Source organism: Dipodomys merriami, unplaced genomic scaffold (genome assembly GCF_024711535.1).
Source record: "Dipodomys merriami isolate MVZ:Mamm:240054 unplaced genomic scaffold, mDipMer1.0.p SCAF_91, whole genome shotgun sequence".
NCBI classification, from domain to species: domain Eukaryota; kingdom Metazoa; phylum Chordata; class Mammalia; order Rodentia; family Heteromyidae; genus Dipodomys; species Dipodomys merriami.
Window position 1 is genome coordinate 3,685,830 of NW_027206524.1, and position 15,013 is coordinate 3,700,842.

General features: G+C 45.8%; 1 protein-coding gene across 2 annotated transcripts in view; it reads left to right on the forward strand.

The window, feature by feature from the left end:
* The first annotated feature begins 493 nt into the window (after positions 1 to 493).
* The window catches only part of LOC138821378 (ELMO domain-containing protein 1), a 50,243-nt gene continuing 35,723 nt past the window's right edge, over positions 494 to 15,013 (forward strand). Inside the window, exon 1 of one of the 2 annotated variants that reach the window (XM_070013559.1) lies at positions 494 to 731. The gene's annotated coding sequence lies outside the window, so the exon portion shown is untranslated. The remainder of the gene's footprint in view (positions 732 to 15,013) is intronic. The other variant, XM_070013561.1, reaches the window with a different exon arrangement.

Sequence of the window (15,013 nt, forward strand, 5' to 3'; positions counted from 1 at the left end):
GCGCAGGAAGCCCCCGGGGAGGGTTGGGTATCTGGTCCCCCAGTGTTACTCAGGATCAAAACCAACTTTGCCAGACTGTTGACTGGGGGTGGGGAGGGGGGGTCTCCCCGCTTCTCAGTCTTCCAGTCTTGGGTACCCCCCCACCCCCAGTTTGACCCCCCCCAACCCAGCCATCGCAGCCAACTCCTTGCCCTCAGTCCAGAACTGCCAGATCCGCAGATTTAACCCTTTCCCCACCCACCCCGACTGCGGTGTGGGGGTCAGGGTGTGTGTGTTGGGGTGGGGGGGGGCGCTCACTCCTTCACTTGCTTCCCTCCCCCCCCCATCCCCAGGCACCAGGACTGGGCATGCTCAGTAGCCGCCCGCGTCGGGTTCCCAGGGAAACCTCGCCCGCCCTCGCCGGCTGCTCTCGGTCGCCTCCTGGCCGCGGGCCGCGCAGGGTGCATCCCGGCTCGCTGCTGCGCTCCCGGCGCCCCAGATTCCCGCCCCGCCCCTGCCCGCGCCCCTCCCGCGTCCATCCGCCCGCCCGCAGCCAGTGCGGCAGCCGCGGCCGCCTCCGTCCTGCCCTGGGCGCGGGGAACCCACCGACCGCGCCGGTCACCCATCGCCGATCGCGCCGCGGAGCGCCGCGCGCGCAGCAGCCCGAGCGCCGGGCGAGGGACGCGGGATGGCCCCGGCTGGGCTGCGCGCTGGCAGCCGCTGAGCCGGCCGCGGCCGTCGTCCGGGTCCGGGTGAGTGGCGACCCCCGGCGGCCTCGGAGGGGCGAGGGGGGCGAACGCATGCCCTTGGAGAGCGGCGAGGTGGCGGCGGGGACGCGGGGCGCCGCGGCGCTGCGTTCGCCGCGCTGTTGTGGGCGCAGCAGAAATGCCAAGGAGGGGGAAAGGCGGCACGCGAGGCGGATCCGATCGCTCCTGGTTGGGTGCGGACTCCCCGGGGTCACCAAGACCGTAATCCTCACCCCCAATCCTGCCCTCCCCCCCACGCCGCACTCCCCAACCCCACAGCGCCCGCAGGTCGGAGCCTGTTTGTCTCCCGGCCTGGGTGCCGGTCGCCTAGCGACTGAACGCCGCGGGCTTGGGGAGGTAGAGGCGGGGGGGGGGGGGGGGGAATCCCCGAACAGAGGCCAAAAAATGGGGAGCGGGGACAAAAGGGCGGCCTGGTTGGGGCGAGAGGATGGGTGGTCCCGGTGTGTGTGTGTGTGTGTGTGTGTGTGTGTGTGTGTGTGTGAACCTTGCCCTCCGGGACTGTGACCCCCCCCCCCCGATCGTGCGGAGCTGGGGAAAGCTAAGCGGGGTTGCAGCGGGGCTGGAGGAGGAGGAGCCGTCGGCGGGACCCGCGCTTTACGCCCCGCATCTGCTCCGAGGCGGGGGTCGGGGACGGGGTGGTGGCGGGGGGGGGGGGGGAGAGCTGGGATTCTGCCCCCGGGGAGCGTCGCGGGTCCTGGGCCAGGTGGAATCGGGCAGGAGCGGGGAGCGATCGCGGGCAGCACGGTGCCCAGCGTGTGGAGCGCGCGCGCGCGCGGTGGAGGTGGAGGGCGGGCGGGGAGGGGGGACAGAGGGCGTCCGTCCGTCGTTCTTTCCGAGCGTGGGCACCGGCCGGCCCTTCCCGTCTCTCACTCACGGCTGTTTCTCTCCAAGTGGCGAGTCCGGTAACACACCTTATGAATATTTCACCGACGACCTCACAGGCTGGCTTGCTCCGCGATCGAGTTTAATGAATCCTGGGTGTCCGCCTTCCTGCTCTCCCCCCCCGCCCCCCTCGCGCCTCTCCCGGGGCTGGGGGGGGGCAGATTGGGACTCCCAACCCGGGCCTTGAGCCCTCCGAACACCATCTCGCTACCCCCCCCCCCCCCGCCCCGAGCTTGCTGGCTTTATCTATGTATTCGTTTGAGATCGGTGCCGCCTAAACCGAGGCCGTCATTCACCCCAGTTTTGGGCAGGCATCCAGGCATTGTTCTGCATCTCCGCAGTGTCCGCCGGTGGTGTCTGTCCGTCCGACACCCGTGCCGGCAATATGGTGCAAAGCAGGTAGCGTGCTCGGGCTGGGACAGACCTCTTAATTCCCGATCCTCTTAAGACAACACGTTCTCAGTCGTTCTCTCCCTAGGGGCTTTCTCTGAGGTCACTGTCATGGACACCACAGCCAAGGCACGGTCTTCTTTTTTTCCTTCTCTGTTGGAAGGTATTTATTTTTTTCCCTTCTTCCTTCATCTCTTCTTTCACAGGGAATTAAAAAAAAAAAAAAGACGAATACCATCTCTATGCGATATCACTGTCAAGAAGGTAGAAAAGACAATCCAGGATTGCAGGTTGCAACTTTTAAGATCAGGATATCTGCCCCGGGGCATCTTTTTCTACACTTTGGATTGTAACTTCCTTTGCACTAGCAAAGGTGATCAGGCACACGGTGATTGTTTGCAGGAAAAAATAATGCATTCCTTTAGTGAGACAGGTAGGCGGTCTTCTAAAGGATCTATAAGCAATTCCTTGCTTATTTCAAGCCTCCCAGTACAGGAGGGTGAAAGAAGCAACGCCTCATTTCCTACTTGGGGAAAGCTTTTCCCACAAAGACCCCTGCAGTCTGCTTCTCCTAGTCTGTTGAGGAAGGCCATGTGTTGCTGTACCTGATTTTAGTAAAGGAAAATGAATCCCCAAATGGATGATTTGTTTACTTTCCTTATGGTGGCTTGCTGACCATAAAGACAGAATAAAGACAGGAAAATTTCAAAACATAGCTTATTGTTAACACATAGAGCCAGGATAGGAAGAACTCTATAAGTATGACTTTGTCATGAGATTTTTTTTTTCAGGGGCCAAAAATTACAGTATTATTGGTGTTCAGATTGTGACTAGATAGTATGAGACAGGGACTAATACAAAATCAGCAAAGTAAGGAAAATATTCTAGAAGGAGCAGCATTTCTTCAAGCCTGTTACTGAACTGCTTTAGAAATAACCCCAGCTGCATTAGCAAAGGGAAAAATATCTGGCTGATTGAGAAGTTTACAGATCTCAGATAGAAACTTCCAGAGGTCTCAGGGAATCATTTTCTAAATCCTCTTGAGAATTTTCAGAAAGCTACTTGGAGGGTCATTTGATTTAGCAAAAAGTCAGACTGCCCAATTAAACATAAATTCAGGTAAATTGTGCATATTTGGGACATACTGATATGAAAAAATAGTAGTTTAGCTGAAATTCAGTGTGCAACTCTAGTTGATGGAAATGTCTCTTTGTTCCTTTTTGGGTCACTTTTGGGTTGAAAAAAAGAAAGTAGAGCAGAAATCATATGCTAACTGCAGTCAATCTGGGGCAGGTTCAGTTCTAGTTTCAATGATTGAAAGTGACCCATGCTTATAGTGAGTAGTTTCAATCTCACATATATTTGCTGAATAATTCTGTTTGCTAGGCTGGGGTTGCTAGGTGGGATTGAGGAAGGATTTGCATTGTAAGAAGTGGGAACTTGTTATGCTGGAAGTGTGAGGCATTTGCATGGTGGAATGATGTCTCATAGAAGAAGTAAGCATAGAATTCTGCTGGACAGCTCCAACCCCATCAGCTCCCGCCCAACTCCAGCAGTTGTGTGACTGTGCTGGCCTAGAACAAAAGGGTGAGAACTTATCCTGGGAAGGAAGGACCAGAGAAAGCACTGGCTTGTAGATAAATGGAAATGGAAGGATTTTACCTGATGGTGTCTGTTGAAAGACATAGTGGTCCACTGAGAATAAATGACAAGGGAAATCTAAACGAAAGATTTTGAATAGTTGCAGGTGGGGTGGAGCTCAATGGGTAAATACAGGGACTGACAAGTAGTAGTTGGGGGAATATGTCACATTTCATTTGTGTGTGTGTGTGTGTGCGCGTGCGCACACACGCGCACCCACATGCGAGCATGTGCATGCACGCATGCACATGCACGCACACACCTGCCAGTACTGGAATAGGAATTCAGGAACTGTGCACTGTTCCTTAGCTTTTTCACTCAAGGCTGGCACTCTACCATTTGAGCCACTGCTCTATGTCTGGCTTTTTGATAATTAATTGGAGATAAGAATCTCATGGACTTTCCTGCCTGGGCTGGCTTTGAATCACCATCCTCAGATCTCAGCCTTCTGAATGAGCTAGCATTACAAGTGTGAGCCACACATTTCATTTGATAAAGCAGTTGATCTGCCTTTGACTAAACCTGAGTGTTCTTTTAGCATTTCACTATGCCCTGATCTCTCTAAGGTGGAAAGTCATCCTCACACTATTGTAGTGTATTCTTTTAAAGCTGTGCTACTTGTACACAAAAAGTAGATGTTTCAATGTAGTATGTGAGATGAAGATCAATATTCAGTTGCTTCTGGCACCAAATTCCTGAAATAAGATAAGCATATGTTTTGGTTTCAGCAAATCTGCTGCTTCAAGTAGGAGAAGACAGGAAATTGCTCTCATTTTCTGATTCGGTCCGGCTATCTTTAAGGAAGCAGATTCTGATGATAGAAAGAATATACATTTTATAGAAATTGCATTAGTGAAACTCTCCATGTGTTCACATTGTACCAGAGAATATCTGCTTATTGTTCCAAATGCAAATTAAATGTCAAACAATAACACATTAAATACATTTGTATCTTTGAAGACCCAGAAGGTAATTTCTTTCCCTGTTGATCATCATAAGTTTCTAAGGAAGTTGGAGATCAAACCAATGTAGAAAACAGTTACTCATGTCTTTGATGCTGCTAATTGGCAGAACTCCAAATGATGGAAGAACTCCAAATGCTAACAGGTTAAACTTGGGTCAACAAATCTAATTATCATAGAACCCATCCTTCAACAATATGTTTGGCAAAAATTTCACTTTATATTATCAAGTCTTAACAAATCATAAAAATTTACACTAACTTACACTAAAATGTAAAGTGGAGTTCATTAGAGTCTTTCTTAGCAAATGTTTATCCTTTAGAACAGATGTTTATTCTGTCCCTCCTTGCAATATCAAATATGCTCTGCCCTATAATTCTGATAATATATTAGGAAAAGAAAGTGACCAAGGACGCATTGAAGTTGCTACAATTTGAAGGCAATTAGACCACAAGCTTTATTTCATGAAGGCCTCATGTAGACAGGTGTTACTAAAGAAAAGCTTATTGCAACAATCTGTAATAAGAGCTATGTAGACTCTTACCAGGGAGAGAGGGCCTGGACTCAAACACCCTAAGTCCTTAGTAAATACTCTGAATATAGACATTCCAAGGATAGTGTGTTCTTGCATTTTAGAAATATTTAACTTTCCAGCTTACTTATGCTGGAAGCATAAATAAGAAACTATTTTACATCTGTTTTGATGCCATGTGGAAGACCCATATGTTAAAAATACTACTACTAATAGTGTGCCAACTCCAACCTTTATATCTAAAAAAAAAACAACCCACAAAACCTGAAGTATTGCTGCTATGATTCTAAGGGATGAAAATAGCTTTATTCTCAATGAAGTTAGACTACATAAAGTTTATGTGTTCTACATGATGTTTCAGGTGCTGTTGAAAGAATCCACAGGTTGAGTGTTTTTGTTTTTGTTTTGCACTATTGGTACCAAGCCCTATGACTGCCATGAATACCTAAGGAGAGTCTATAAAGCTCTTAAAATATAACCTCAAGCAGGCTAATGACTGTAGACTCAAAGCTCTTCACATAGCTTTTAAATGTAGTCTCCATTTTAATTATTGGGATTAGGACTTGGTTAATTAAAATGCCTTGGTATAAGAGCTTATTTCAGCGATTGTAACTCCTTTGTATTTCCCTTCGTGTAAGTAGTTGGTGAAAAGCTGCCATATATTTTGAAGGCTTAGTTCAAGATAAAACATTTATTTATTCTGTAGCAGGCTCTTTTGGGTTATCACTTAATGGATATTGTCAGTTAACTAAGCCCTGTTCCCTAAATCTTTTTTGGGGGGGGAGGGGGGAGTCCGGTCGTAGGGCCTGAACTCTGGGCCTGGACGCTGTCCCTCAGCTCTTCAGCTCAAGGCTAGCGCTCTATCACTTGAGCCACGGCACCACTTCTGGCTTTTTTCTTTTAGCTTATGTGGTGCTGAGGAATCGAACGCAGGGCCTCAGGCATGCAAGGCAAGCGCTCTACCACTGAGCCACCTTCCCAGCCCAATCTTTTTTTTTTTTCCCCCACTGGTTGGTATTATAAATATGCAAAGTATAAACCAGTCTCTGGAATGAGTATAGTTCCTCCTTTTTTCTTTACAAGAACCATAGGAATATTCTAACCTTCAGAGTTTAAAGGCCAATTTTTTGTTCGTTTGTTTTTTGTTTTTGTTTTTGTCGGTCGTGGGGCCTGAACTCTGGGCCTGGGCGCTGTCCCTTAGCTCTTCAGCCCAAGGCTAGTGCTCTACCACTTGAGCCACAGCGCCACTTCCAGGCCAAAATTTTTTTTTATAGAGTCTTTATTCCTGTTGGACACTTACATTTTAATTTCAGATTGTATTTGGTTTGAGAATCCATTTAAGTTAGCAAAACAATGTTTATGATTTTTTTAGTTGAGAGGTTTAATTATATATTTTCTTAAAATGGTAAACATTTATTAGCACTGTTTTAATTGACATGCATGTTATGCATACCATTAGTCCTCCTTTTAAAAGTCTTTATTACGGGTCAAGAGTGGGAGCACATTCCTGTGGTTTCAACTACTTGTAAAGAAAAGGTCCAAGGCCAACCTAGGCAAAAACACAAGATCCCATCTGGGAAGAAGGAAAAGAAAAAAGGATTAGGATGGTAGAGCCATGAGATCCAGAGTTCAAACCCCAAATTGCCAAGCAAAAAGTGAAAATGAACCAGGCACCTGTGGCTCAGACCTATAGTTGTAGCTACTCAGGAGGCTGACATCTGAGGATCATGGTTCAAAGCAAGCCTACACAGGAAAGTCTGTGAGACTCTTATCTCCAGTAAACTACTCAAAACAAAACAAAAAGCCAGACGTGGCACTGTTGCTCAAGTGGTAGAATGCTAGCCCCGAACACAAAGAGACTCAGGGACAGTGCCTAGGCCCTATGTTCAAGCTCCAAGACTGCCCCCCCAAAATAGGTAAAAATGTCTTTATTAAGATACCTAACATATGGAGCTAGGAAGGTGGCTCAGGGGTAGAGTGCTTGCCTTGCATGCATGAGGCCCTGGGTTCGATTCCTCAGCACCACATAAGCAGAAAAAGCTGGAAGTGGTGCTGTGGCTCAAATGGTAGAGCGCTAGCCTTGAGCTAAAGAACTTAGGGACAGTGCCCAGGCCCAGAGTTCAGTCCCCACAACCAACAACAAAAAAAAGATACCTAACATAGAATTTTGCCTTCATATTTTGTCCTGTATATAATATGTATGTTACCCAATGTATCAACCCAATCTATGAAAGTTAAGGTTTATAATGCAGATAGATTGAGTTGTAATTTTTTGCTTCACCTAAGAATTGTGTGCTGTGCCAAATATGTCTCCCACTATTCCTTTAAATTGTAGATCATCTTGAATATTTAAAATAGATCCAGACATATAACATTTTAACATACACAATCCCTCTGGGATACAGCTATCAATAAGTTTCTTAAATATTCTCCATGGGTGAGAAGCTGGGTTGTGCTCATATAGCTGGGTCAATACACTGTATCAAAGAATGCTCAAAAATGGGGAAGCCAACATTTCTGTTGGCCATTGTTCAAGTTGCTTACTTGACACTTGTGCAATTTTATCAGTGATTCCACTATATGCAGATACAGAATGATGAATAGCAAACAATATAAAACTCGATATTCAGATGCAAACTTGATGTCCAGAGCAAGAATTGATACTGAGGTTTTATTTTGAAGAGGATAGATGCAAGATTCATTTAGGTACTAAAATTCAGTTCCCTAAAACAGGATGTGAACATCCCAGTTTACCAACAGTTGGGTTTTCAAAAAATCCTTTTGATTCCCCTGAATGTTAGCTAACAATACAGAAGAAATTACTGCTGTATATAGGTTGCATTCACATGCCAAAGAAGATTGGGAGTAAAAATAATAGTACACCATACATTAAATGATGAATGCCTTTGCAGGGTAGGACTTTGGTTCAGATGTCCTTAAAAACACCTCCTAAACTGGGTGCTGGTAGCTCACACCTGTAATCCTAGCTTCTCAGGAGGCTGAGATCTGAGGATGATGGCTCAAAGCCAGCCTGGGTAGGAAAGTTTGTGAGACTCTTATCTCTAAGATAAGAGAAAAAGCCAGAAGTGGCCCTGTGGCTCAAGTGGTAGAGAATCTATCCCCGAGCACAAAGAGGCTCAAGAACAGCATCCAAGGCCTGAGTTTAAGCCCCAGTACCTGCAAAAACAAACAAAAACAAACAAAAAAAAAAAAACAAAAAAACCTCCTAAAGAGAATCCCAGTTTAAGGCCAGTTCTCAGACACATATATACTAATTAGCAGTTATCTGTTATGTAACAGATAACAATCATACCTCATTTCTCTGATTCATAAAAAAATATATAAGCTTCTTAATTTTCTATTTAGTGCTTCCCTAGGCAGTTTGTCAATCATAACTTGAGAAATAAATGCTTTGACTCTGTGACTACCACTAGGTTAGATTAAAGAGGCTGTTGCCATATTTTTTTTCTGATTATGTAAGATCATATGCTTAGTTGCAAATTATGTTACTCTGAATCACCCTAAGTTAACTAGGTGTCTGCGTTCTAGCATAGAATTACACCATGCAGGTAATAGGATGACAGGGGGGTGATTTGTTCACTGTGGGTGTTCCCTGTCATTATGCTGCATTGTGTTTAGCCTTTCAAAGGTGTTTGTTTATATACTGTTGAGTGGACACTTGTTCTTTTTAAACACTGCCATCTAATCATCTGCCCTATAATGGAGGCTGGGTGAGTCAGAGTTCTCCAGAGAAATGAGCAGTAGGACAGACAAATAGATAACAGATAAATATATTTACCATGAAGAATTAGCTCATTCAATCATAGAAGCCACTAATGCACACTGTTAGGCTAAGTAGCCAGTTCCTATATGAGTTCTCCAGTAAGAATTCCTAGGGAGGGGCTGGAAAGGTGGCTCAGTGGTAGAGTGCTTGCTTTGCATGCATGAGGCCCTGGATTTGATTCCTCAGCACCACATAAACAGAAAAAGCTGGAAGTGGTGCTATGGCTCAAGTGGTAGAGCATTATCCTTGAGCTGAAGAGCTCAGGGACAGTGCCCAGGCCCAGAGTTCAGGCCCCACGACCGACAAAAAATAAGAATTCCTAGGGAGTTCCCAGAGGAACTCTATTAAGTTTTGAGCTGCATGTGTACACAGAGTTTGGCTTTGCACGTTAGTTTGAATTGAATACACTCTGCATTCTCATCTCTCTTATGTCAAACCAGAATTTTGCCTCAGGGGTCTCTGGAGGCAGCCGAAGTAAGTGAGAGGCCAGTCTGCAAGGTTTGACGCTCAGCTATGCCACATTAGCTTTTATTTATTTATTTTGCTGGTCCTGGGGCTTGAACTCAGGCCCTGGGCACTATCCCTGAGTCTCTGTGCTGAAGGCTAGTGCTCTACCACTTGAGCCACAGTGCCACTTCTGGCTTTTTGAGTAGCTTGTTAGAGATAAGAGACTCACGGGGACTTTTCTGCTTGGGCTAGCTTCTAACTGCAGTCCTCAGATCTCAGTCTCCTAAGTAGCTAGGATTACAGGTGTGAGCCATTGGTGCCACATTAACCTTTTTGTTCAATGCCGGCATTCTACCATTTGAACCACAGCTACACTTCTGGATTTTTTGGTGGTTAATTGGAAAGAAGAGTCTCACATTCTTTTCTCTGCCTAGGCTGGCTTTGAACTTTGATCCTCAGCTCTCAACATCCAGAGTAGTATTAAAATTACAAGCATAAGCCACCGGCAACCAACTCTGCATTCTAGTCTTAAAAGTCCTCTCTGTACAGCATACTTTCAAAACTAGGATAATCCAAAATTAGGCATATTTTAGAAGGAAACCTCTCTCCCCTTGTAGATTGTCTTTTGTGTATGTATAAATAAGTTGAGCCCACTTTGGTTCTTACAGGAGGTCACACCCTGTTCGAATTTGAAAGGCTTACGTAGGAAGTTGCCTTTTTCATCTTTCGTGGGGGTTAAGATATGAAAGAAAGGAGCTCTGTTCCCACTAGTTGAGTTCTCTAATTCATTCCCTGGGGTGTTCAATAGGTGGATGGACTTCTAAGAGTCAGGGTTGTCCCCATGGTACTTTGCAGAGAGCCGCAGGGGGCTTCTTGCTCAAAGGAGGAAGGGCAAATCCCCTGATGTCAAGGGGGAGGATGAATTTTCAGAAGTAACAGACCACTCATTGCTGTCCCTTGCCTCCCCACTGGAGAGAAAAAGAAGAAGAAGAAGAAGAGGAAGAGGAGGAGGAGGAGGAGGAGTGGAGGGGGGTGGGGGGGGGGGAGGACGAAACAGAAGAAGAAGAAGCAGATTATCTACAGAACCCAGCACCAAAGTGCCAAGTGACATGTAGGGGTATTTGATCCAACAAGCAGGATAATTTGATCCTTCCCATTGGATGAGCACAAGACCATATCTCTGGACAAGTGGAGAGAAACTACTACAATATGCTTCTAGTGGGAGGAAACCTGGGATTGTAATTATATTCTTTAGTTGGGTTAAAATAAGACTCACAGTTTTTTTTTTCTTCTTCTTCAGTTGGGAGCTTTACTGTTTCTCTTTTTAGTGCTGTCATTGATGAACGCTGTTAGAGTACTTTTTTCTAAATGGTGCAATGTTCCTTTTGACAAATACAATATACATTGAGCACTTAGTGTGCTATGCATTGGAGCAGTCCATGGAAATCCAAAGAAGAAACAGAAAATAGATTGTTCTGGAGCAATAGTAGGTATGTAAAATGCAGCCTATAAGCTACTTTGGAAGCTGAGAATGGGAGGATACATGGTTCTAGACCAACCTAGGCAGAAAAGTCATGAGACTCTATCCTAATAGAGGAAAGACAGACATACCGGAGCATGCACCTGTCATCCCAGCTACAGCAGGAAGTCTAAACTAGGTGGATAGTGGCCTAGGCACTTGCTTGAACAAGAAGTGAGATCCTATCTCAAAAGTGACCATGAAAAACAGGACTGAAGGTATGGCTCAGTGGAAGAGAACTTACCTGGCAAGTATGAGGCCCTGAGTTCAAACCCAGTATTGCCAGATCTGTGTGTGTGTGTGTGTGTGTGTGTGTGTGTGTGTGTGTGTATAAAACTGTTATGAAATGTGAATTCTCCTCACATTATCCAGCTACTTGAGAAATGCTAATTTCCACGAATGAGTGAACTAGCTAACCAGTGTCCCATTAAAATGAGCAATGAGCCCAACAGGAAGGTGGTTCATGCTTATAATCCTAGCAACTCAGGAGGCTAAGATCTGAGAATTGCAGGTCAAAGTCCACAAGACTCTTACCTCCAGTTAATCACCCAAAAGAAAAAGCCAGAAGTGGCTCAAGTGGTAGAGTGCTAGCCTCGAGCAAAAAAAATGCTTAGTGGCAGCATCCAAGCCCTTTGTTTAAGCACCACCAACCTCCAAAAAAAAGAAAAGGCAATGATTTTTTTCCCCCTTATATAAAAACCTTTAGCAAAGTTATGTAATGAGTTCCCAGTGGACAATTGTGCACAGGAGCTTTCTTTGACCACTCAGAGTCATCGTTGGTGTTTTCTCATTGGGGGACTGACAATTAGATCTAATTGGTATGTCTGCTTCCAGCATGGGTGACAGATAATTAGAGCTAATGGTTATTTTCCTTGCCATCCCTTTCCCCATCCCATCAGCAAGGGCAGTTGATTCCACCTCCCACATATCCTTCACCTCTGCTCAGTCCTCCGCCCTCAGCACTGCCAATGTCACAATTCACATCCCATTGGACTTTCAGCAGTGTCCTGAGTGGTTTTTGTCAAAAACAAAATTCTTTCACTGGAGAGGAGCAGATAATAATAAACATGACAAAAATGCTAATGCCAAATGAGCACCCACTCACTGGATGCCTGTTACCAGACCTGGCACCACACTGAGCACTTTATATGCTTGGGTTCATTTCATCCATACTTGGAGCTTCTCTTCACGTTGAACCCTGAAGATCTTAAGCAGCAAGGGTGCCCTCTGATGATTGGAACATCCAAGCTAAGAACTTTCTCCCTTCCAAAACCTGTGCTCTGAAGCACCATGTACAATCCCTGTCCCTACATTAGCATTCAGTCTTCCCTGCTAACATCTTCCAGTCACCCAAACATTTGCTACAAGCAATGGGCCAATATTCACATTTTCTATGGAGCCAAAAAGAGCCCATGCTTGCTTCCTAGGTCCCTAGTTGTTGTTCCTTGTCTTTTATGCGACTCAGGGCACCATCCAGGAAGCCACACACATATAATAAGTGCCATCTCCTTAGCACACAACTCTTGGCTTTGACATCTTGAATTTCCTTGTTTGTTTTTTAATGGTTTTCAGAATGAAAGATTATTAGACTTTGCCCGAGAACCACGCCGACATCCAGGTAGAGAGAACAAAGGAAGGTTTATTGCCGGGAAGGAGGCCAGCAAGACCCCTTCTCACAAGGGAGAAGTGAGAAGAAGCGCCAGCTATTGTCTGAGATGACCTACAAAATCTAGGAGGCTTAGGAGAAGCTAGACGGGGCCAGGAGGCTGGGACCCTTGTGTGGATGTGTGGGCCAGGGGCTTCATCATGGCAGACTAGGATTTATGGCTGCTGTCCAAATAGTAGATAAGGGTCCTGCAGCTGCCCAGACCTGAAGGTCACTCTAAGGGGCTCCTATATGGTGGTAGCTGCCCCAAAGAAGTGCCATCCCAAGGTAAAGGGGGTTGGAGGCTGATTATTTACTGCCTTTACTAAGTGGACCTAGTGTTGCCTAGGAAGAGAGCGTGCTAAGCTGTGGAGAAGGGAAGTAACGTACTAAGCTATGGGAAGGGAGCTCATTTCACTAACACAGAGTTTTGAGACGTACTATTAGACATGGTTGTGGTGTGTCCTCCAACTGGGATTTGTCTGATGTTTTTCTCCTGATTAAACTGAAGTTCTGGGTTTGGGGGAGGGAGACCACAAGGTCTTGGTAGAGGTTGGCTCAGGTTCCATGCCATCACATGACTGCTGACCGTGGGGACATGCTCTGAGGTGGACATGCTTTCATCGGATTCCTCTCATTTCCCTTTTGCTTCTTTCTCCTTTTCCTTACTATACTCCAGAAGTTATCAAGTCCAGCCTCTCATTAAGGAGTAAGGAGTGATCATCCACCTTCTCAAGGGGCACAGTAATGCATATACATTTGGAATTCCCTTGTATGAGAGATTTATATATCATCTGCCTTAGAGCCTTTATTCAGTCATTCACTTGGCTCTGTGCGGAACCCTGGCTCTTTGGGTTATATTTAAGGTTAGACTCTTTAAGGTTGAAAGTCATTCTGTACACTTTCTCTTTCTCCCCACCCAGCCCCACCATCCCTCCATCCCTCACCAAACCTAAATCTCTACTTCTTCTTAGAAACAGACAACCATAATCTTAAATTGGTGCAAACGTTTTTTTCCAGACATACATGGAATATTTGCAAAAAATGATTATCTATTAAAGAAAAGATTAAGGGATAGCATCCAGGCCCTGAGTTCAAGCCCCATAACTGACAAAAGAAATGAAAAAACTGGAGGGGCTGGGAAGCTGGCTCAGTGGTAGAGTGCTTGCCTTGCATGCATGAGGCCCTGGGTTCAATACCTCAACACCGCATAAGCAGAAAAAAGCCGGAAGTGGTGCTGTGGCTCAAGTGGTAGAGCACTAGCCTTGAGCTAAAGAGTTGAGGGACAACGACCAGGCCCCAAGTTCAAGCCCCATGACTGAACAACAACAACAAAAAGACTGGAATTGGAGGGCTGAGTCTCCCCCACTTCTAGGCCATTGTAGTTGGGGCTGTGTCTTTGCCCTACATTTAGTTCTCCAATGTTTTCTTCCTGCCATTCCAATATCTCTTCTCTCAGAGGGCAATACCTCTTTTTTGTTACTACTCTCTCTTATCATCCCATCATCCCTGCTTTCCGCCCTGAAGGTTGCCTCCAGCATCCTCCTATTCAAGACCAATAACCTAATGTTATAAGCTTTGTAAAATCAAATGATGAACTACAAAGTACTATGGAAGTATAACACATTACTTTTCTGTTCACAGGGCCCCAAAATGGGATCTGGAGTATCATTGATTTGTTTGGAGTACCTGGCTCTATGACTACTTTTTTTTTTTTGTCAGTCATGGGGCTTGACTTCTGTGCCTGAGCGCTGTCCCTCAGCTCTTAATCTCAAGGCAAGCACTCTACCACTTGAGCCACAGCACCACTTCCGGTTTTCTGGTGGTTTATTGGAGATAAGAGTCTCACAGAGTTTCTTGCCCCGGCTGGCTTTGAACCCTGATCCTTGGATCTCAGCCTCCTGAGTAGCTAGGATTACAGGCATGAGCCACAGGCTCTGGCCTCTTTGACCACTTTTTAAAAAATGTATTAACATGTGTTAGTTGTGCTTATTAATGGGATGCAGAGTGACATTTCCAGATATGCGTGTAGCATGCATTCTATTCTTAAGGTTAAGGCTGCTGGGCTGAAGACCACTGGATGTCTGTAAATCAAGATAGTCACCTCTATAAAGAGCTTGAGTTTTATTTTTCTTATAAATGTTATCAATCATCAAGGTATAGAAATAAACTTGGCTGGATGCTGGCGGCTCACACTTGTAATCCAGGCTACTCAGGAGGCTGAGATCTGAGGATTGCAGTTCAAAGCCATCCCTGGCAGGAAAGTCCAGGAGATTCTTATCTCTGCTTAATCCCGCCACTCCCCCTCCCCCCTCCAAATAAAAGCCAGAAGTGGAGCTGTGGCTCAAGTGGTAGAGTGTTAGCCTTGAGCAAAAGAATATCAATGGGTAGTATTCAAGCCCTGAATTTAAGTCCAGGGACCAACACAAAGAAGAAGTGGGATGGGAGGAGGAGAAGGAAAAGAA